This window comes from Aegilops tauschii, chromosome 3 (genome assembly GCF_002575655.3).
Source record: "Aegilops tauschii subsp. strangulata cultivar AL8/78 chromosome 3, Aet v6.0, whole genome shotgun sequence".
Lineage (NCBI taxonomy): Eukaryota > Viridiplantae > Streptophyta > Magnoliopsida > Poales > Poaceae > Aegilops > Aegilops tauschii.
In genome coordinates, this window is record NC_053037.3 from 388,977,827 (window position 1) to 389,003,309 (window position 25,483).

Below are 25,483 nucleotides of genomic sequence, written 5' to 3' on the forward strand. Positions count from 1 at the left end.
GGGTGGTCTTTGCGTAGATCATCCTCTCGTTCCCAGGTGGCTTCATCCTCGGTATGGTGGCTCCACTGAACTTTGCAAAATTTGATAACCTTGCTGCGAGTAACTCGGCTAGCAAACTCGAGAATCTTGACTGGTTTCTCCTCATAGGTCAGATCACTATCCAACTGAATTGCTTCCAGGGGCACTGTATCTCTCAGAGGAATATCGACCATCTCTGGATGGCACTTCTTCAACTAGGAATCATGAAACACATCATGAACTCCTGACTATCCTTTGGGTAACTCCAATTTGTGGGCAACCTCTCCCATACGTTCCAAAACTCAGTATGGTCCTACAAATCTCGGAGCTAACTTTCCCTTAACTCCGAAATGTTTAACACCTCGTAGTGGTGACACATGGAGATATGCTCTGTCTCCGATTTCATAGACTACCTCCTTGCGTTTTGAATCTGCATAACTCTTCTGTCGGGACTGAGCTACCTTCAGTCTATCTTGAATCAGCTTAACCTTCTCTTCAGACTCCCTAATCAAATCTGGTCCAAACAACTGGCGGTCTCCAACTTCATCCCACATCAACGGTGTTCGGCATCTCCTTCCATACAAGGCTTCGAACGGTGCCATTTCAAACTGGCCTGGTAGCTATTGTTGTATGGGAACTCCGCGTAGGGCAGGTTGTCATCCCAACTAGATCCATAATCTAGCGCATAAGCTCTCAACATGTCCTCCAGAATCTGATTGACTCTCTCAGTCTGTCCATCGGTCTGCGGATGAAAAGATGTACTGAACTCTAGCCTGGTACCCAAAGTTTGATGAAGCTGGTGCCAAAACTTTGAAGTAAACTGTGTTCCTCTATCTGATACGATGGTCCTCGAAACTCCGTGCAGACATACGATATGGCAATATATATCTTGGCCAACTTCGCACTTGTATAGGTGGTCTTCAAGGAGATAAAGTGAGCCACTTTGGTCAAACGATCCACTACTACCCAGATAGAATCATATCCCGATCGGGTCCTGGGTAATCCGGTGATAAAATCCATGCCAAGCTTGTCCCACTTCCATTCGGGTATCGACATAGGCTGCAATAATCCTGCTGGCTTCTGATGTTCTGCCTTCACTCTCTGACATACATCACATACGGCTACATACTCAGCAATATCCTTCTTCATACCAGTCCACCAGAAACTCTCCTTCAAATCCAAATACATCTTGGTGGTTTCTGGGGTGTATCGAGTATGGTGAGTCATGTGCCCCCTAAAGTATTAACTTCCTGATCTCTGCACTATTGGGCACGTAGACACAGTCCTCAAACCACAAGGTGTCGTGCTCGTCCTCACGAAAACCTTTGGCTTTTCCTTTGCTCATTTTCTCCTTTATTTCAGCAATTTCTTTGTCTTCCTTCTGAGCTTCTCGGATCTTTTCCAATAATGTTGACTGAACATATAATGTTGCAGCAAAACCTCTAGTAACTATCTCCAAACGTAGCTCCCTGAGATCTTTTGCTAACTCCTTTGGCAATCCTTCGCTTTCGAGGGTATTGACGTAACTTTTCCGGCTCCAAGTGTCTGCTACGACATTGGCCTTGCATGGATGATAGTCCAACTTCATATCATAATCCTTTATGAGTTCCAACCATCTCCTCTGCCTGAGGTTCAACTCCTTCTGAGTAAAAATGTACTTCAAACTCTTGTGATCCGTGTACACATCACAACGATTTCCAATAAGAAAATGTCTCCAGGTCTTGAGGGCATGCACTACGGCTGCTAACTCCAAATCATGCGTGGCATAATTCAACTCATGCGGTCGAAGCTGTCGTGAGGCATAAGAAACAACCCTTCCGTCCTGCATAAGTACTCCTCCAAGTCCTAAACGAGATGCGTCGTAATACACTTGGAAATCCTTGCGTATATCCGGCAGAATCAGCACTGGGGCTGTAGTTAGACGTTTCTTCAACTCCTGGAAACTTGCTTCACATTCTTGAGTCCAATGGAACTTGGTGTCCTTCTTCAACAATGCCGTCATAGGCTTCGCAATCTTGGAGAAATTCTCAATAAATCTCCGATAGTATCCCGCGAGTCCAAGGAAACTGCAGATCTTTCCAACTGAGGTGGGTGCCAACCACTCAGTGACTGACTGAACCTTGGTAGGATCTACTGCTATACCTTCTCCCGATATAACATTTCCAAGAAATCCAACTTCCTTCAACCAAAACTCACATTTGCTGAACTTGGCATATAACTGATGGTCCCTGAGCTTCTCGAGAACTAAACGCAAATGTTCCTTGTGTTCCTCTTCATTCTTCGAGTATACCAAGATATCATTAATGAACACCACGACAAACTTATCCAAGAACTCCATGAACACCTTGTTCATCATACTCATGAAATAGGCAGGGGCATTAGTCAGTCCAAATGACATAACCGTATACTCATATAACCCGTACCTTGTGGTGAAAGCTGTTTTAGGTATATCTGTTTCTTGTATCTTCAGCTGGTGATAACCTGATCGCAGATCGATCTTCGAAAACACTTTAGCTCCTTGCAGCTGGTCAAACAAATCATTGATCATCGGCAGTGGGTACTTGTTCTTGATCGTCACTTCGCACGATAATCAACAACCATCCTCAATGATCCATCCTTCTTCTCAACCAAGAGCACTGGAGCTCCCCATGGTGATGAACTTCTTCGAATGTAACCTTTCTCCAACAACTCCTTAATTTGCTTCTTGATCTCTTCCAGATCATTTGCGGGCATCCGATATGGTCTCTTCGATATCGGTCCGGTGCCTGGCAATAGTTCTATCAAAAACTCGATATCTCGATCTGGCGGCATGCCTGGTTACTCCTCTAGGAATACATCCGGGTAATCCTTCACTACGGGCACTTCCTCCTGAACAACTCCCGTGAGAGAATTTACTTGGGCCCTCCTCGGCGCATGCCTGGATACATACTTGATCCGTTTTCCCTCCGGGGTGGTGAGTAGAATTGATCTACTAGCATAGTCAATGTTTCCTCCATACTTCGATAACCAATCCATTCCTAGTATCACATCCAATCCTTGTGACTCCAGAATTATTTGGTCTGAGGGGAAAACATGGCTACCAATGGTTAAGGGTATCCGATCGCACCATCGGCTAGCCATATACTCTACACCGGGTGAGCTCACTAGCAAGGGTGTCCTAAGGGCTAGGGTGGGTAACTTAAACTTTTCCAAAAATCCCCTTGAAATGTATGAATGCGATGCACCATTATCAAAAAGAACGAGAGCGGTAAATGACTTAACCAAAAACTTATCGATAACTGCATCAGGCTGCTCTTCAACATCTTCCATGTTCACGTGGTTCTCTTGTCCCCTGTTGAAAGGGTTGGGTTCTTCCCAGAGCTTCCATTGCCATTACCATTCTTTGCTTCAGAACATTCAGTGGCGTAATGTCCAGTCTTCCCGCACTTGAAACAAGTAATGTGACTTAGATCCTTCTTGGCGGGCGTTGCTGGGTTAGAGCGGTTCTGATTGCTGCCTGCTCCATTCCCGTTCCCATTCTTGGGGCCACTGTGGTTATGCGAACTACCTCCATTGTGGGTATGTCCTCCATGGTTATGGGCATATCCTCCCGAGTTCGGGGTGAAACGAGGCTTCTGCCGAGCTCCAGAATTGTACTTTCCTTGTCCATACTTCCTCTTGCGGCTCTCAATCTGCTGCTGCTTCCCTTCAATCATAAGAACCTTGTCTACCAGCTCCTGGTAGTTGTTAAATGTTGCCACCATCAACTGCATGCTCATCTCATCATTCAGCCCTTCCATAAACTTCTCCTGCTTCGCAGCATCTGTAGCCACATCATCAGGGGCATAACGAGATAGCTTTATAAACTCATCTACATACTGAGCCATAGTATGATTTCCCTGGCGCAAGTTGTGAAACTCACGCTTCTTCATGCTCATAGCTCCAGCTGAGACATGGGTTGTGCGGAATGCTTGCTGAAACTGATCCCAAGTGATATTGGCTATAGAGAAAGTGGTCGTGTAATTCTCCCACCATGAGGCTGCTGGTCCATCCAACTGATGTGCGAAAAAACAAACCTTCTCTACATCTGTGCAACCTGCGGTGGTCAACTCCCTTCCAATCCTGCGTAGCCAGTCATCCGCAACTATTGGCTCGGTGCTACTGGAAAACACCGGCGGCTGCAACCTCAGAAAACAGGCTAAGTTGTCAACTGGAGGTGGTGGTGGCGGGTTGTTGTTGTTGTTGTTGCCTTGGTTCTGGACTAATTGCTGTATCAAAGCATTCTGCTGCTGGATCAACTGGGTGATCTCAGGTGGGAAGACAATTCCGGTGTCACGTCTCGGAGGCATCTGATGGGTTTAGAGGGGAGAGATTATAATAGAAATGAGGTCTAGTGAGAAAGCACTACCCATATGCACATGAGACAAACACAATCATATCACACCAAATCAATTCAAGCAAGGGCATACAATCGGTCTAGAACTATCGTTACAAAAGTGCTCGGACTACTACTATACGCATGGGGGAATACTACTAGTCATGTGGTGGTCATCTAGAAATTTTGATCGGTGGAAGACTCCATGATATCCGCTCCAGCTTCATCTTCATAATCATCATCACTATCGTTGGGTTCGGAGTCGGTGTCGTCGATGACAATGTAGTCCTTTGGATGGTCGTCATCTCCTCCTGGCGCGGGGTCACCCATGAATACTCCTAGCTTCCTTGTCAGGTCGTCATTCTTCTCCACGAGTATCGTCATTTCCTCCTCATATCCATCGCGTGTAGACTTGAGTTCCTCTTCTAGCTCTGTGATCCTAGTCATCGCCTTCTTCGGATCTATCATGCCTACGCACATCTGATTCTCCTGGCGTCAAATGTGTTGGTTTAGCTCCTGGATGAACACTGCAATGGACCTGTCCCTCCTGGTGCTGACTATTTCCCATTGCTCATCTCGGCGCCCACATATTTGGTAGATAGTATCCTTGAGATCCTTGTGATAAACTTCGCCAATGCGTCCCATGGCGATGTGGGCTGCCATGCTCTTTCCTAGACTCCAGGTTGGTGCATCAAAGGAAAACTCTATGGGCTCAGTGACTGGCGTGAATGTCCTTCCGGGAACTTGAACTCGGATCATCCCTCGCTCTTCTTCTGGTAAAGTGGTGGTGTAGGTCCCGGTGAAGCTTGGTATTCCGATGTTCAGGTACCTAGTGACTTCCTTCAAGTGTCTCCCAAAAGGTGTGTTTTCATCCGGTTGTGCAAACTTGTTCCTTGAGTCCGCCATCCTAAGGAGTAGAAAATGGAGAGGAGTCAGAAATGAGTAGAGAAGAGTGACCTATGGCTCATCTTAGTGGTCGTGTCCTACATTCAGTGTATGCTCTGATACCATCTTGTAGCGATCCGACCTCAGACGGTCAAACCTCTGTGTTCAGTGTCATCCCTGGATCGGTAATGCTGACACACACAACACTCGAAGGATTTATAACAGAGTAGCAATCACACACTTATTACATCGAAGGCTTGGTAGATAAAGTGAGTCCATCAACTCCAACGGCATAGCTGAGTTCATGACAAACGACCTATGACACCTTACTCGTCGTCTGAAAAGTCTGCAACATGATACGTTGCAGCCCGAAATGGGCCAGCACATGGAATATGCTGGCAATATAACACAGTAGAGCAATAAACAGATAAACGCTATCACTACATGCATATATGGCTGGTGGAGGCTCTATGGTCATAATGTTTTGCGAAAAGCCAATTTTTCCCTACATCAAAGGAATATATCTTATTTATCTACCAAGTTGGTTGAAGATTATTGAGAAGGTTCCTCCAACTCAATCCCAATTAAAAGTTAACAACCCAACCAATTTAATTAAGTAAAGTGATGAGATCAATATGATAATCCAAGTACCAGATACTCAAGATGTCCATAACCGGGGACACGGCTAACCATGATTAGTTTGTACACTCTGCAGAGGTTTGCACACTTTTCCCCACAAGACTCGATCTCCTCCGTTGGATTTCTCGCACTTCATGGTGTTTGAGAAATGAATGACCGAGACACAGTCTTTCAAAAACATTAACTCTAACCTTGGGTAGACAGTACCAACCTACATCCCCTACATCTGCTAGCCTACCACTGGAAGAGGTCATGCAACTTACTCAGCTATGCTAGAGCCCATAATAGCTTGTGGCTGCACACGGAAGTTTCTAGCATGAATGATCTTATGATCCCTTTGAGCCTGGGTGGCGGACCGTAGGATGATCACACGGGTCCTCCGGGATATCCTAGGACAACACTCGATTCTCCAGGTGCCCACAAGCAATCCACCCAGATGTGTATTAAAGTTGCCACCTTAAGTTGAACCATTAATTAACAAACTCACATCTGTCATGGATACACTCAAACCCAATCCACGTCTACGAGCATAGCATGGCAATATAAGCATAATGTAGAAGTAACTCCCAAGGGTTTGATAATAAAACAGGTAATAGGTTCTACCTCATCATCTACTTCCCAAACCCACATGTTAAGAGATCATACTCATGCAATGTGTGAGGGTTGAAACTAATGCATAAAAACTGGGTATGAAAGGGTATGATCAATGTGTTACTTGCCTTGCTCGCGATCCGCAAAACCTAGAGACTCGTAGTAGCACGCTTCGCACTCCAGGAATTCTATCGCAAACAAACAATAGCATACATAAGCAATCAAACAAAGATGCACGGGTAAAACTCAAATAAGAAGATCTAGCCAGAAAGTTCAACTTAAGAACTCAAGTTTGCAAAAAGAATCAAATCAAACGGAGCAACGAAACTCAAACTACGGAAGAAAGAAGATCCGTTTACTAATCTGGACTAAAGTCAAATTTTATAGTACCAAAATCTTGTTCAAGTTGGTTAAACCAAAAGAGGGCTTCGAGATGAAGACCTAGGCGCTTGTTTCACCTGATTTGGATAAACGAGCGAAAGATAAACTAAAACGAAGATTAGGGCAGAAATCGCGATCGAAAATAATCGCGGAAAACCCTGGCAAAATAAAACGAGACGAACAGGCTAACGAACGAACGTTCGCTGTCTACGGCTAACTGAAGAACATCGTTCGTTAAAACGAACATACGGATGAACGTCCGCTAAACAAATAAACCGAAGCGATTCTAAAAAAACGAAACTAGGTTTTTGTTAAAAAACCCGGGGTTTTTACCTAAAACCGAAAAAAGCGAACGGCGGCCGGATCGGATCGGAACGGCGGCGGCTCCGGCGACGGCGGCTCTGGCGGGGCTTCCGGCGGGGCGGGGAGCTGCGGGCGACGGCGGGGAAGCAGTGGCGCGGCGCAGGCAGCGGCAGCGGCTGCGGGCTGTTGCTGCTGCTGCGTGCAGGAGGCGGGGCGAGGCGAGGTGGTGGAGGGCGGTGGCTCGGCATATAAAGGGGGCGGGGCGGGGCCGGCTTGGGGGAGGGGGCAAGGGAGGCCGAGTCGGCCACGGCAGCCGGTGGCGCGTGCGGGAGGCGGAGTCCTCCTGGGGTCGGGGACGGCGCGACGGAGTGGGCCGGCTGGGCTTTCGGCGCAGTCGGTCCGAAGCAAATAAAAAAAACAGAATTCGCTGAAAAAATCCTAGAAAATAAAATAAAAATCTAAAAATACCAAAACAAATTTTCGCCGTCTAAATAGAATATTTAGAACAACGTGAACATTTTCTTGGCCCTAAAATGCAATTTTGAGAATGCATATTTTTTTAATTCAAATAAAATCCAAATAAAATTATTTATTTGATTTTAATATTTTTCCTCCAATACTCCTTTTATTTTGGAGTCATATTATCTCCTCTCAGATATTTTAATATGAAATATTTTTGGAGAGAAAAATAAAATTAAAACCAAAGTGGTCCTTGTTTTGATATTTGATAAAATTCAAATATGAGAAACGTGAAATCCCCAACTCTCTCCGTGGGTCCTTGAGTTGCTTAGAATTTCGAGGATCGCGAAATGAAATGCAATAAAATATGATAGGCATGAATGACCTATGTATAACATTCAAATTAAAAATTTGGGATGTTACATAACACTATAAGCCCCTATCTTTCTTTGTGTCCGATTAAAACTCCATACCCATAAGTATTGCATGAGTGTTAGCAATTGTGAAAGACTATATGATAGTTGAGTATGTGGACTTGCTGAAAAGCTCTTATATTGACTATTTCCGATGTTATGATAAATTGCAATTGCTTCAACGACTGAGATTATAGTTTGTTGGTTCTCAATGAAGTTTCTGATTCATACTTGATGTTGTGAATAGATTATTACTTGAGCATAAGAAATAATAAGACAACATCCATATATGTTGCTGTTATAAGAATGATCATGATGCCCTCATGTCCGTATTTTATTTTATCGTCACCTCTATCTCTAAACATGTGGACATATTTATCGTTATCGGCTTCCGCTTGAGGACAAGCGAGGTCTAAGCTTGGGGGAGTTGATACGTCCATTTTGCATCATGCTTTTATATCGATATTTATTGCATTATGGGCTGTTATTACACGTTATGTCACAATACTTATGCCTATCTCTCTTATTTTACAAGGTTTACATGAAGAGGGAGAATGCCGGCGGATGGAATTCTGGGCTGGAAAAGGAGCAAATATTAAAGACCTATTCTGCACAGCTCCAAAAGTCCTGAAACTTCACGAAAGTTATTTTTGGAATTAATAAAAAATACTGGCAAAAGAATCCATCAAAGGGGGCCCACACCCTGGCCACGAGGGTGGGGGCGCGCCCCCTGCCTCGTGGGCCCCCTGGCAGGCCTCCGGTGTCCTTCTTCTGCTATATGAAGTCTTTCGTCCGAGAAAAAATCAGAAGCAAGCTTTCGGGAAGAAACTCCGCCGCCACGAGGCGGAACCAATCTAGGGCTTCGGCAGAGCTGTTCTGCTGGGGAAACTTCCCTCCGGGAGGTGGAAAGCATCGCCATCGTCATCACCAACGATCCTCTCATCGGGAGGGGGTCAATCTCCATCAACATCTTCACCAACACCATCTCCTCTCAAATCCTAGTTCATCTCTTGTATCCAATCTTTGTCCCAAAGCCTCAGATTGGTACCTGTGGGTTGCTAGTAGTGTTGATTACTCCTTGTAGTTGATGCTAGTTGGTTTATTTGGTGGAAGATCATATGTTCAGATCCTTTATGCATATTAATACCCCTCTGATTATGAACATGAATATGATTTGTGAGTAGTTACGTTTGTTCCTGAGGACATGGGAGAAGTCTTGCTATAAGTAGTCATGTGAATTTGGTATTCGTTCGATATTTTGATGAGATGTATGTTGTCTTTCCTCTAGTGGTGTTATGTGAACGTCGACTACATGACACTTCACCATTGTTTCGGCCTAGAGGAAGGCATTGGGAAGTAATAAGTAGATGATGGGTTGCTAGAGTGACAGAAGCTTAAACCCTAGTTTATGAGTTGCTTCGTAAGGGACTGATTTGGATCCATATGTTTCATGCTATGGTTAGGTTTACCTTAATACTTCTTTTGTAGTTGCGGATGCTTGCAATAGGGGTTAATCATAAGTGGGATGCTTGTCCAAGAAAGGGCAGTACCCAAGCATCGGTCCACCCACATACCAAATTATCAAAGTAACGAACGCGAATCATATGAGCGTGATGAAAACTAGCTTGACGATAATTCCCATGTGTCCTCGGGAGCGCTTTTCTCTATATAAGAGTTTGTCTAGGCTTGTCCTTTGCTACAAAAAGGATTGTGCCATCTTGCTGCACGTTATTTACTTTCATTACTTGTTTCCCGTTACAAATTACCTTATCAAAAAACTATCTGTTACCGATAATTTCAGTGCTTGCAGAGAATACCTTGCTGAAAACCGCTTATCATTTCCTTGTGCTCCTCGTTGGGTTCAACACTCTTAATTATCGAAAGGACTACGATAAATCCCCTATATTTGTGGGTCATCAGGCTGCCTCTTGCTCTACCGCCCATTCGGCCTTGGCAGCTTCAAATTCTGCCCACGTAGGTGTGAGGTCGCGAGCGGCGATGAACTCGGCACGGCGGGATGCCATCGCTTCCCTACCATTTTGTGTGCGGTCGTGGGCGGCGAGGAACTCGGCGGGCGGGATGCCATTGCTTCCTTACCGGCTATCGTGCGGCGCGCTGGCATGAACGACACTTGGTGACAGCTTTGTGGTGGAGTGGCCGGACAACCGTATAGTGCATTGGTTTGTCAAGAGCTCAAGGACAGAAGACGAAGGAAATTTGGATTCCCCTTCAATCCTGGTCATTTATTACCGAGTAAAATGCATTGGCGGTCATCGAACTTGTCTTGATAGCTCACTTTGATCATTGTATACGAGATATGGTGATTATATGGTCACTGGCTCAGCGTATAATTCCGTATTTGTCTGGTTGACCAGTCAAACAGTCCGCATGCGCCTCATCAGCTCGTGTTCTTTATCTGTCTATCTATGTGGGCCTACCTGTTAGTGGAGAAAGAAACAAAAACCAAAATTATGCGTATGTGAGGAATCAAACCACGGACTCGTCACTGCAACGCACACTCGTCAGCCAAATGAAAATGAAATACTTTGCATTAAATGCACAAACGGATTTTTTATATGATACGTGATGCACACATTAGCGCACACCGTCCATAGAGGCAAGTAGCAAGTACGCGTGCAGACACTCACGCTCACGCTGTTAAACCATGCTAATGCATGCACGTCGCCCTCTCAATCAAAGTCCTGCTCATGGCGCAACGCAAACGGCGAGCCCGTCACCTGCGCGCCCGGGCGATGCCTGACATTACTATTTAGACGTTTGCTGGAGGCCTCCGCGAACACCAAGCATGTATTCACCTGGCTCAACACCAACGGTCATACTCGTGACTCGGCGCCTTGCTCATGTATATCGTCCATCACAACGACAATCTATAAAACATCCTAGCTAGAGAGGGTACTATGGTATGGAGTATGTACTATCGTGAGCGACCAATCATAGTGCCACTGCACACGAGTGTGTGTCTGATCGATTCGTCCATTATTCGTAAGTTATGCATGGTTGTGTGGTGTTTAATGGTGGTCGTCGAAGGCTAGCTTGCGACAGGAGCGGTTGCATGGACGCCTAGTTGTCAATACGTGCCGCATACGCTTCAAAGGCTCGTCATCCATGAGTTCACATTTTACCAGCACGCCAGCGTCTGACCGCCCTGGCCTACCGAAACCCCTTCCATCGCTAGCGCGCGCTTCCCGCTTGAAACGGTCACCGTCTCTCCAGAACGTCAATGCCGCATTCACCGGACTTAACTGCAGGTGCAGTTGGTGTGTCACTGACATGCGGGCCAGATGCCCGTTGGGCCCACATGTCAGTGAACCAACGCACCTGCAGTTAAGTCACTGAAGCAGCGTCCGCATTCACGCCCGACGCGACCTCTCACTGGCGTCGGCATTGTAGCAGTGCGGCTGCCGAGAGAGCGCCACCCGCATGGCACCCCGCTGCAAGCGACTACTCCGCGTTAACGACACCACAGCCATCCTTTCGTCTGCCGCCCACATTAATGACACGCGGCTGCCGACGAACCTACTCCGGCACCAGCCATCCATCCGTCTGCCGCGGCTCATTGCCGTTCGCCCGCTATATTAACTTGAGCCCCAGCTCCCAGCCATAGCCAAAGACCCACATTCATTCTCCTCCGGTCCCTTCCTTCTCTCGGCACCACTCCAACCATGGCCTCCTGGCACTCCAAAGCTCTCTTGGACGTACTGTCGTAGGAGCAGACGAAGGACATCGGCGGCTCTGCTCCGGGCGCGCTCGAAAGTTCTCTTGGACGTATTGTCGCAGGAGCAGACGAAGGAGATCGCCGGCTCCCCCCGGCCGCCCTCCGCCGCCACGACCATGAAGCCGGCGCGCGTGCGCGGGTGCAGCCGACAGCGAGGAAGAGTAGTACACGATAGGTCGCCGCCGCTCTGGTCCCAGGAAGGCCACCACTCCTCCACTCAGTCGACGCCAAGCATGGTGGGATAAACATCGCGGCTAATTAGCCGCTTGACGACGACGTGGAGGCGGAAATCTTCAGAACCTTGTGCTCCGGGGGAGGAGGTTATCGAGGCGGATGACGAGGAAGCAAAGGCAATGGCCGGCTTTCTCGGGTTGATGGCCGGACATGGTGGTCGGGCTCCGGCGATTGTTTAGTTTAGGTTTACAGTAGGTTTTAGCACGGTTTGTGCGAAATATGTAATGAATTTTGTCCAGTTTATAGGAAAAGTTTTTAAAATGTAATGAATTTCATCCAGTTAATTTGAAATTTGCTTTGTTTGCACGAATTTAGTTTGGTTAGTTCATATAGTTGTCGAAAGGTATGTGGGCAGCATTGGATGGCATCCATCAGTGTCCTCGGATAGATGCCGGTGTAAATTTGTGGGCCAGCGCCGGAGATGCCCTAACTATCATGCTATAATCACTAACGGTGCTCCATTATTTCGCATGGAACAGTTATCCCTCGATCAAAATCAGATCCGCCGTGTTTCGCATTCCTCCCACGTAAGAGTGTAGACTCTTGCTTACATAAAAATGGAGCAAGTGGACGGCACTGTAGCACGTCATATCAGTCAAACTAGCCCGCCTAACGCGCGGGAAAGCACCGCCCTCGTCATTTTGTTCTGGATTTCTATCGATCGATCGCATGAAAATGTTACGCTTTGCAAGTTCAAAAGGAAAAGGTGGCACACTTATGACTCGTACGTGTCGCACCCCGACAGTCCGGCTCGCGCGCCGCTCACCAAAGGGGACACGCGTTGTCTTGCATTTTCACTGACATGTGGGACTGCAATTGAATAAACCGTCGATAGGCGAAATCTAATCGCTCAGCGAGCGTCGGCTGAGAAGAGAGAAACGGGGGAGGGAGAAGAGATCGCCCGCCCACCGTGCACGGACTCCAAGAAATATATGGTGATAACGTGAGGTGGGCCATGCGGGAGTCCGAACCGCTTCCAAGCCCGCTTCTGACTGCCCTGGCCCACCAGACCCCCCCCCCCCACGCGCGCGCTCCCCCCTCAGACGCCAGCTGCCCGCATTCATAGCAAGTAGTACCAGTAAAATACTGGGCTATAAGCCCGCTATGTGGAGGAGAGAGAGGCATTGACAAAGTCAAGGAGTGGGCTCTGCAAGAGCCCATCTCTACACATGCTCCTAGGTATAAAAAAACTAATTCTAAAAAAGAGGCATAAAAAACAATTGTGTCTAAAAAAGGTAAAAAACATTTGAGAGGAAATAGATAGAGAGAAAGTGAGAAAAAGTTGTAACCTTAAAGCCAAACTTATAGTCAACACTATGGTAGTATTACATGAGGAAGGAGGGAGTGGTGCACATGCCAAGTTCACTGGGCTGCCGTGTTTCACACTCCTCCATCGTAACAGTGGAGACAATAGCTTTCATCAAAAAAAACAATGAATACTCGTTGCTCGTCTTCTATATCGAAAAGAATACTTTCATTCCTCCCACGTAAGAGTGTAGACTCTTGCTTACATAAAAATGGAGCAAGTGGACGGCACTGTAGCACGTCATATCACTCAAACTAGCCCGCCTAACGCGCGGGAAAGCACCGCCCTCGTCATTTTGTTCTGGATTTCTATCGATCGATCGCATGAAAATGTTACGCTTTGCAAGTTCAAAAGGAAAAGGCGGCACACTTACGACTCGTACGCGTCGCGTTCGCGTCGCACCCCCGACAGTCCGGCTCGCGCGCCGCTCACCAAAGGGGACACGCGTTGTCTTGCATTTTCACTGACATGTGGGACTGCAATTGAATAAACCATCGATAGCCGAAATCTAATCGCTCGACGGGCGTCGGCTGAGAAGAGACAGACGGGGGAGGGAGAAGAGATCGCCCGCCCGCCGTGCATGGGCTCCAAGAAATATATGGTGATAATGTGAGGTGGGCCATGCGGGAGTCCGGACCGCTTCCAAGCCCGCTTTTGACTGCCCTGGCCCACCAGAACCCCCCTGCACTCCCCCCTCAGACGCCAGCTGCCCGCATTCATAGCAAGTAGTACCAGTAAAATACTGGGCTATAAGCCCGCTTATGTGGAGGAGAGAGAGAGGCATTGACAAAGTCAAGGAGTGGGCTCTGCAAGAGCACGTCTCTACACATGCTCCTAGGTATAAAAAACTAATTCTAAAAAAGAGGCATAAAAAACAATTGTGTCTAAAAAAGGTAAAAAATATTTGAGAGGAAATAGATAGAGAGAATGTGAGAAAAAGTTGTAACCTTAAAGCCAAACTTATAGTCAACACTATGGTAGTATTATATGAGGTAGGAGGGAGTGGTGCACATGCCAAGATCACTGGGCTGCCGTGTTTCACACTCCTCCGTTGTAACAGTGGAGACAATAGCTTTCATCAAAAATAAACAATGAATACTCGTTGCTCGTCCTCTATATCGGAAAGAATACTTTCATTCACCGACATGTGGGATGTCGACCATCATGGTCCACCTGCCATGCACAAAATTATCCTGGTCCACCCCGGTCGTAGGGCAGGCCCAACCTTTCCCACTGTAAGTGGTCGGACGAAGGAACCATCATAACTTCATTGAATTATGCTTCTTCAAGAAAACTTACTGTACCCGCAATACTGCTACCACACGCGAAGACTGGACGGCACTGTACCACGTCATATCACTGAAACCCACTAGGCCAAACTAGCCCACCTAGGATTTTACTCCCTCCGTTTCAAAGTTAGTAGTACAAAGTTGAGCCATCTATTTTGGAACAGAGGGAGTACGTCTCTGTACTGCTATGATTTTGTGTTGTACATCTTTGTACTTTTGCTACGATATTCCTATCCTATGAACCAAATGAGGCCTGAATGTATCCGTGTCGACTATTGTCTGATCGATCGCTATGCCTACAATTTTAGGAGCTTGGGCTATTGGCCGATCGACGACGGATCAGTATAAGCGTACCACGAGCTCATCAGCCCTAACGTTTCTCTTCGGTGAGTGTTTTGTAAGTACTATTGCTCGCATAGTAGCTAGCCTACTAACACCAAGAATCATCAAACGAGCCCTGATGATATGATAAATAGTTCAAACTTATATCTAAGCATGCCATATATTACATCAAAAGCTGGTGAGGATACATCTATTTCCATAACTCGGAGAGGGTTCGCATGATTCACTATCAAACAAAAGTAGCAAGTACCGCCCATACAAGACAGTGCACTAGCCCTAAGATGGTTTGATAACACACATCGTTCTGGTAATTACACACAATGCAAACTACCCTAAAGGATTAGCGCGACCAACTATTTCTTGTCATCGATCTCTCGGGCAATGACCACAGCACGGACAGCGACATGGGAATCGATCTCTAGGGCGTGATAACCCACAAGTATAGGGGATCGTTTGTAGCCTTCTTCGGTAAATAAGAGTGTTGAACCCAATGAGGAGCTAAAAGTAGAACACATATTCCCTCAAGTTCTATCGACCACCAATACAACTCTACGCACACTTGACGTTTGCTTTACCGGAAACAAGTATGAAACTAGAAGTACTTTGTAGGTGTGATAGGATAGGTTTGCAAGATAATAAAGAACACGTAAATAAAATCTAGGGGCTGTTTAGATAAAGACACAACTAAGTTAGTTTTAGTAGAGAGTTTTTGTCAACAAGAAAGTCATTTGTCCCTAGGTAATCGATAACAAGTACTGGTAATCATTCTTGTAATTTTATACGAGGGAGAGGCATGAGCTAACATACTTTGTCTACTTGGATCATATGCACTTATGATTGGACCCCTAGCAAGCATCCACAACTACAAAAGATCATTAAGGTCGTGAAACCCAACCATAGCATTAAGTATCAAGTCCTCTTTACTCCCATATGCCATAACCCACTTATCCGCGTTTGGGCTGCTGTCATCCCCCGCAACATTGACAATAAGCAAACCATGGACATATCGCAACACCCTACAAAGGGGGCCCCTCACGTTTGTGCGAGAACGGAGGGCACCGTAGGACAGCACCATAAATAAAATATACAATCATACCAACCAAGATCACGATTAACCCACAGGACAAAACGGATCTACTCAAACATCATAGGATAACCATAGATCATTGGGAAATAATATATGGAGTTGAGCACCATGTTTAAGTAGAGATTATAGCAGGGAGAAGGGGTGTTACATTGCTGCATAGAGGGGGAGAAAGTTGGTGTTGACAGTAGCAAGATTGTTGGTGTAGATCGCCATCACGATCCTAGCCCCGGCGGCACTCCGGCGCCACCGGGGGAGAGGGGGAGAGACCCACCTCCTTCTTCTTCTTCATTGGCCTCCCCCCTAGATGGGAGGAGAGTTCCCCCTCTGGTCCATGGCCTCCATGGTGCCGGAGGGGCGGGAGCCCCTTCGAGATTGGATCTCCCTCTCTGTTCTCTTTTGTTTCGCGTTCTCCAGATCTGGCCGAAAACCGTTTCTTATATTCCCGGAGATCCGTAACTTCGATTGAGCTAAGATTTTAACACGATTTTTTCCGGATATAAGCTTCCTTGCGCCCGAAGTAGAGCCCCAACCGACGTACGAGGTGAGCACAACCCACCACGGCACGCCTGGCTCAGGGGTGGTGCCGTGGTGTCTTGTGCCCTATGTGGGCCTCCGTTTTCGGTGATTCCAACTCCCAAAAATCACATATATATTCCAAAATAATTCTCCGTGAAATTTTATTGCATTTGGACTTCGTTTGATATGGATTTTCTGCGATACAAAAAACATGCAAAAACAGGAATTAGCACTGGATCAATAGGTTAGTCCAATAAATCATATAAAAAGGTGCCAAAAATATGTAAAAGTTGTATAATATTGGCATGAAACAATCAAAAATTATAGATACGGCGGAGACATATCAGCAACCCAAAGCTTAATTCCTGCTCGTCCTCGAGTAGGTAAATGATAAAAAAGATAATTTTTGATGTGGAATGCTACCTAGCATAAACTTGATCATATATCTAATCATGGCATGAATATTAAGACATAAGTGATTCAAAGCAATAGTCTATAATTTGACATAAAGACATCAATACTCAGGCATCCCAATAAACAATCATGTCTTTCAAAATATCAATGTTAAAGAAAGTTCTCCCTACAAAATCATATAGTCTTGTCATGCCCTGTCTTCTTAACACAAAGTATGTATCATGCACAACCCCGATGACAAGCCGAGCAATTGGTTCATACTTTTTAACGCGCTTCAGCTTTTTCAACCCTCATGCAAAACATGAGCGCAAGCCATGGATATAGCACTACGGGTGGAATAGAGTATGATGATAGGGGTAAATATAAAGAAGACAAAAAAGTAAGAAAGTCTCACACCGACGCAGCTAACCAACGGGCTATGGAGATGCCCATCAATTGATATCAACGTGAGGAGTAGGGATTGCGATGCAACGAATGCACTAAGAGCTATAAGTGTATGAAAGCTCAATATGAAAACTAAGTGGGTGTGCATCTAATCCTATAATGAAAAATTCCCACTAGTATATGAAAGTAACAACATAGGAGACTCTCCATATGAAAAACATGGTGCTACTTTGAAGCACAAGTGTGGTAAAGGATACTAACAATGCCCCTTCTCTCTTTGTTTATTTTTTTTTCTTTTTTTCTCTCTTTTTTTTCTTTTTTTCTTTTTTTCTTTTTTTCTTTTTTTTCTTTTTTTATTTTTATTTTTCTTTTTCTTTTTCTCTCATTGTCCGGAGTCTCATCCTGACTTGTGGGGCAATCATAGTCTCCATCATCCTTTCCTCACTGGGGCACTGCTCTAAAAATGAATAATGATGATCATCACACTTCTATTTACTTATAACTCAAAAGAAATAAAAATTACAACTCGATACCTATGACAAAGTATGACTGTATATGAATGCCTCTGGCAATGTACCAGGATGTGCAATGATCTAGCGTAACATGTATGAAAAATGATAAACGATGGCTGAGACACAACTACTTTGTCAGCTATATGATCATGCAAAGCAATATGACAATGAATGCTCAAGTCATCAAATGGAAGCGGTGGAAGTTGCATGGCAATATATCTCGGAATGGCCATGGAAAAGCCATAATAGGTAGGTATGGTGGCTGTTTTGAGGAAGATATAATAAGGCTTATGTGTGATAGAGCATATCATATCACAGGGTTTGGATGCACCTACGAAGTTTGCACCACGTCTCGAGGTGAGAAAGGGCAATGCACGGTACCGTAGAGGCTAGCAAATTGCGGAAAGGTAAGAGTGCGTATAATCCATGGACTCACATTAGTCATAAAGAACTCATATACTTATTGCAAAATTTTATTAGCCCTCGAAGCAAAGTACTACTACGCATGCCCCTAGGGGGATAGATTGGTAGGAAAAGACCATCACTCCTTCCCGACCGCCACTCATAAGGAAGACAATCAATAATAAATCATGCTCCAACATCATAGCATAACGAGACACTATACGTGCATGCTTCGGGGATCACAAACCTTAACACCAATATTCTTACTAAACACAACCATTTACTAGTACCTCCCACATATTCCATCTCTATATCACAAAACTATTCCAAGGAATCAAACATATCATATTCAGTGATCCATAAGTTTTATGTAGGATTTTATGACTAACCATGCAATTGACCAATTCCTTTATGGCTCTCTAAATAAATATAAGTGAAGCATGAGAGTTTAATTCTTTCTACAAAAGATCATGCTCTAACAAATATAAGTGAATCAAAAGAGCATTCTTCAAACAACTATTTTCTATGTGAAGAGAAACAGGCAATCCAAACTTCAAATGATATAAGTGAAGCACATGAAGCATTCTAAAAAGCCATACTCAAAAGATATAAGTGAAGTACAATGAGCATTCTATAAATCAACCATGTACTATCTCGTACTAGCATGGTGCATAAAATAAAAATGAAAACTAAAAGCAAAACATGCTCCAAGATTTGCACATATCACATGAACGAAACGAAACCGAAAACATACCGATACTTGTTGAAGAAAAAGATGGGATGCCTTCCGGGGCATCCCCAAGCTTAGACGCTTGAGTCTCCTTGAATATTTACTTGGGGTGCCTTGGGCATCCCCAAGCTTGAGCTCTTGCCTCTCCTCCTTCTCCTCATATCGAAACCTCCTCGATCTTTGATCACTTCATCCACACAAAACTCAATAGAAAGTTCGGTAAGATCCGTTAGTATAATAAAGCAAATCGCTACTCTAAGTACTGTTGCAAACCAATTCATATTTTTTTGCATTGTAGCTACTGTAATATAAATTTTCCATGGCTTAATCCACTGATAGAAATCGATAGTTTCATCAAAACAAGCAAACAATGCATCAAAAACAGAATATGTCTTAAACAAGACAGTCTGTAGTAATCTGAACATTCACCATATCTCTGGTACTCCAAAAATTCTGAAACAATTAGGAAACATAAACAATTTGTATAGAAAGACAGTTCAAAAAGTTTCAGAACCGTTTGATGTTCCAGTAAAAAAATGTAAAATCACGCACTACAGCCAAAGTTTCTGTTTTGCACCGCACAAACCAACAAGCAATGTAAACCTCCTAAAGGCAAACCTTGGCACATTATTTTTATAATACAAAGGAATTGTACAAGGGGATAATTATTTTTGTGAGAATCTTCATGAAAAATTCTACATTGTTTCCATGAGCATGAACACAAGTGTTCAAGGTCGACCCTCACTTCTCCAATGCATAACTTCCAATCGCTTCTCTTTTGTGAAAAAGTTTTTAAGTTCCCCTCTATATTTTTTGTTTTTAAACTTTATAAAAGCACTCAACAAAAATAAATGACTCTCTAAAACTTCCGGGTTGTCTCCCTGGCAGCGCTTTCTTTAAAGCCATTAAGCTAGGCATAAAGTGCTCAAGTAATGAATCCACCCGGATCCCAAGGTATATCAAAGCCAATTTGAATCAACAATGATTTAGCATTTAGTAGTAAGCACAAAGCAACATATATCATGCAATGACGAAGTCTAACTCTCTTCCTATGCATCGGCATGTCATACAAAAACAATTCACGAACATCAAGTAAAGGTCAATACATAGCATAAGCAGTTTCTTGCAATTTTATCGTGTTGTAAACATAGAGAGGTGGAGATATAGTTCCTATCTCATAATAATTGCAAGTAGGAGCAGCAAGCACATGCATATTACATTCATAAAAAATTATCATGTGCAACGGTAAAAGGCAACCAATCGATATAATCCTTAATAAGAGCAAACTTCTCCGATATAGTGTAGTTTGGAGAATTCAAAAAGATAATAGGACTATCATGTGTGGGTGCAATAGCAACAATTTCATGTTTAACAAAAGGAACAATAGCAAGTTCATCTCCATAAGCATAATTCATATTGGCATCATGGCCACAAGCATGGCAAGCATCAAGTTCATCAAAAAGGGATATTTCAAATGAATCAACGGGATCATAGCAATTATCATAGCATTCATCCTTCGGTAAGCACGAAGGGACATTAAACAAAGTATGAGTTGGAGGGTTACTCTCATTATAAGGTGGGCACGGGTAGCTAATCCATTCTTCCTCCTTTTGTTCTTCGCTCTCCTCATCATCTTTTTCATCCAATGAGCTCACAGCTTCATCAATTCCTTCTTCCATAGATTCCTGCAAAATATTAGTCTCTTCTCGGACAGCAGAGATTTTCTTAATAAATTTATCAATATCGGAATTATATTTATAATTATCATAGCAATATTTAAGGATGGCAAAATTTTCGGGTCTATAAACATCATCATCAAAAGCTTCATACTTTTCAAACAAAGATTCAATTTCATAAGCACCCTTAAAAGCAACAAATTCTTCTATGTGTTCCACATCATAGTAATCATATATACCATTAGCATAAGAAGCCAAGGTTTCATTATCATTAAATTCACATGAAAAGGGAAGGTGTGGAGCCTTCATCCTAGAGCAACAAGTATAATCATATCTCAAGCATAAATCCCGAGTATACCAATGCAACATATAAATTTGATCCCATAAAAGTTTCCCTTTTTGTGTCAACCGATAATCCCTGAAGTATTCACGTTGATCCAACGTTACTTCCATTATATAGTTGAATGGGGTTTTCTAAGGATTATCAAAGTAGTGCATAATATCTTTTACATAACGAGCATCGAGGGTTTAAGGAGATTCCCCATCTCCATGAGTAGCAAGTACAACTAATTTTTTTGGTGTTTCGTGTTCCATATCCATAACTAAAGATAGAGAACAACATAGAATAGAAAATAAAAACTACTTAGTGATAAAGCAAACAAGCACACACGAGAATATTCACCCCACGCTATTGCTCCCCGGCAACGGCGCCAGAAAAAGGTCTTGATAACCCACAAGTATAGGGGATCGTTTTTAGCCTTCTTCGATAAATAAGAGTGTCGAACCGAACCAGGAGCTAAAGGTAGAACAAATATTCCCTCAAGTTCCATCGACCACCGATACAACTCTACGTACACTTGACGTTCGCTTTACCGGAAAAAAGTATGAAACTAGAAGTACTTTGTAGGTGTGATAGGATAGGTTTGCAAGATAATAAAGAGCACATAAATAAAACCTAGGGGCTGTTTAGATAAAGACACAACTAAGTTAGTTTTAGTAGAGAGCTTTGGTCAACAAGAAAGTCATTTGTCCCTAGGTACTCGATAACAAGTACCGGTAATCATTCTTGTAATTTTATATGAGGGAGAGGCATGAGCTAACATACTTTCTCTACTTGGATCATATGCACTTATGATTGGACCCCTAGCAAGCATCCACAACTACTAAAGATCATTAAGGTCGTGAAACCCAACCATAGCATTAAGTATCAAGTCCTCTTTACTCCCATACGCCATAACCCACTTATCCGCATTTGGGCTGCAGTCATCCCCCGCAACACTAACAATAAGCAAACCATGAACATATTGCAACACCCTACAAAGGGGCCCCTCACGTTTGCGCGAGAACGGAGGGCACTGTAGGACAACACCATAAATAAAATATACAATCATACCAACCAAGATCACGATTAACCAACAGGACAAAACGGATCTACTCAAACATCATAGGATAACCATAGATCATTGGGAAATAATATATGGAGTTGAGCACCATGTTTAAGTAGAGATTACAGCGGGGAGAAGTGGTGTTACACCGCTGCATAGAGGGGGAGAAAGTTGGTGTTGACGGTAGCAAGATTGTTGGTGTAGATCGCCGTCACGATCCTAGCCACGGCGGCACTCCGGCGCCACCGGGAGAGAGGGGGAGAGAGCCCCCCTCCTTCTTCTTCTTCCTTGGCCTCCCCCTAGATTGGAGGAGAGTTCCCCCTCTGGTCCATGGCCTCCATGGCATCTATGGAGTGTACTAGCAACGAGCGGAAAGGAGTGCATCTACATACCCTTGTAGATCATGAGTGGAAGCGTTCCAATGAACGTGGATGACGGAGTCGTACTCGCCGTGATCCAAATCACCGATGACCGAGTGCCGAACGGACGGCACCTCCGCGTTCAACACACGTATGGTGCAGCGACGTCTCCTCCTTCTTGATTCAGCAAGGGGGGAGGAGAGGTTGATGGAGATCCAGCAGCATGACGGCGTGGTGGTGGATGTAGCGGGTCTCCGGCAGGGCTTCGCCGAGCTTCTGCGAGAGAGAGAGAGAGGTGTTGCAGGGGGAGAGGGAGGCGCCCAAGGCTGTAAGTTCTGCCCTCCCTCCCCCCTTTATATAGGCCCCCTGGGAAGGGGGGGCGGCGGCCAAAGCCCATCTAGGGCAAGGGGCGGCGGCCAGGGGGGTGCCTTGCCCCCCAAGGCAAGTGGGAAACCCCCCCACCCTAGGGTTTGCAACCCTAGGCGCAGGGGGAAAGGCCCATGGGGGGCGCCCAGCCCACTAGGGGCTGGCTACCTTCCCACTTCAGCCAACGGGGCCCTCCGGGATAGGTGGCCCCACCCGGTGGACCCCCGGGACCCTTCCGGTGGTCCCGGTACAATACCGGTAACCCCCGAAACTTTCCCGGTGGCCGAAACTTGACTTCCTATATATAATTCTTCACCTCCGGACCATTCCGGAACCTCTCATGACGTCCGGGATCTCATCCGGGACTCCGAACAACTTTCGGGTTTCCGCATACACATATCTCTACAACCCTAGCGTCACCGAACCTTAAGTGTGTAGACCCTACGGGTTCGGGAGACATGCAGACATGACCGAGACGCCTCTCCGGTCAATAATCAACAGCGGGATCTGGATACCCATGTTGGCTCCCACATGTTCCACGATGATCTCATCGGATGAACCACGGTGTCGAGGATTCAATCAATCCCGTATGCAATTCCCTTTGTCAATCGGTATGTTACTTGCCCGAGATTCGATCGTCGGTATCCCAATACCTTGTTCAATCTCGTTACCGGCAAGTCTCTTTACTCGTACCGCAATGCATGATCCCGTGACTAATGCCTTAGTCACATTGAGCTCATTATGATGATGCATTACCGAGTGGGCCCAGAGATACCTCTCCGTCACACAGAGTGACAAATCCCAGTCTCGATCCGTGCCAACCCAACAGACACTTTCGGAGATACCCGTAGTGTACCTTTATAGTCACCCAGTTACGTTGTGACGTTTGGCACACCCAAAGCACTCCTACGGTATCCGGGAGTTGCACGATCTCAGGGTCTAAGGAAAAGATACTTGACATTGGAAAAGCTCTAGCAAACGAAACTACACGATCTTTTATGCTATGCTTAGGATTGGGTCTTGTCCATCACATCATTCTCCTAAGGATGTGATCCCGTTATCAATGACATCCAATGTCCATAGCCAGGAAACCATGACTATCTGTTGATCAACGAGCTAGTCAACTAGAGGCTTACTAGGGACACGTTGTGGTCTATGTATTCACACATGTATTACGATTTCAGGACAATACAATTATAGCATGAACAATAGACGATTATCATGAACAAAGAACTATAATAATAACCATTTATTATTGCCTCTAGGGCATATTTCCAACAGTCTCCCACTTGCACTAGAGTCAATAATCTAGTTACATTGTGATGAATCGAACACCCATTGCGTCCTGGTGTTGATCATGTTTTGCCCTAGGGAGAGGTTTAGTCAACGGATCTGCTACATTCAGGTCCGTATGTACTTTACAAATATCTATGTCTCCATTTTGAACACTTTCAGGAATGGAGTTGAAGCGACGCTTGATATGCCTGGTCTTCCTGTGAAACCTGGGCTCCTTCGCAAGGGCAATAGCTCCAGTGTTGTCACAGAAGAGAGTCATCGGGCCCGACGCATTGGGAATCACCCCTAGGTCGGTAATGAACTCCTTCATCCAGACTGCTTCCTGTGCTGCCTCCGAGGCTGCCATGTACTCCGCTTCACATGTAGATCCCGCCACGACGCTTTGCTTGCAACTGCACCATCTTACTGCTCCTCCATTCAAAATATACACGTATCCGGTTTGTGACTTCGAGTCATCCAGATCTGTGTCGAAGCTAGCGTCGACGTAACCCTTTACGACGAGCTCTTCGTCACCTCCATAAACGAGAAACATATCCTTAGTCCTTTTCAGGTACTTTAGGATATTCTTGACCGCTGTCCAGTGTTCCATGCCGGGATTACTTTGGTACCTTCCTACCAAACTTACGGCAAGGTTTACATCAGGTCTGGTACACAGCATGGCATACATAATAGACCCTATGGCCGAGGCATAGGGGATGACACTCATCTTTTCTATATCTTCTGCCGTGGTCGGGCATTGAGCCTTGCTCAATTGCACACCTTGCAATACAGGCAAGAACCCCTTCTTGGACTGATCCATACTGAACTTCTTCAATATCTTGTCAAGGTATGTACTCTGTGAAAGACCAATGAGGCGTCTTGATCTATCTCTATAGATCTTGATGCCTAATATATAAGCAGCTTCTCCAAGGTCCTTCATTGAAAAACATTTATTCAAATAGGCCTTTATACTTTCCAAGAATTCTATATCATTTCCCATCAATAGTATGTCATCCACATATAATATGAGAAATGCTACAGAGCTCCCACTCACTTTCTTGTAAACACAGGCTTCTCCATAAGTCTGTGTAAACCCAAACGCTTTGATCATCTCATCAAAGCGAATGTTCCAACTCGGAGATGCTTGCACCAGCCCATAGATCGAGCGCTGGAGCTTGCATACTTTGTTAGCATTCTCAGGATCGACAAAACCTTCCGGCTGCATCATATACAACTCTTCCTTAAGGAAGCCATTAAGGAATGCCGTTTTGACGTCCATCTGCCATATCTCATAATCATAGTATGCGGCAATTGCTAACATGATTCGGACGGACTTCAGCTTCGCTACGGGTGAGAAAGTCTCATCGTAGTCAACCCCTTGAACTTGTCGATAACCCTTAGCGACAAGTCGAGCTTTGTAGATGGTC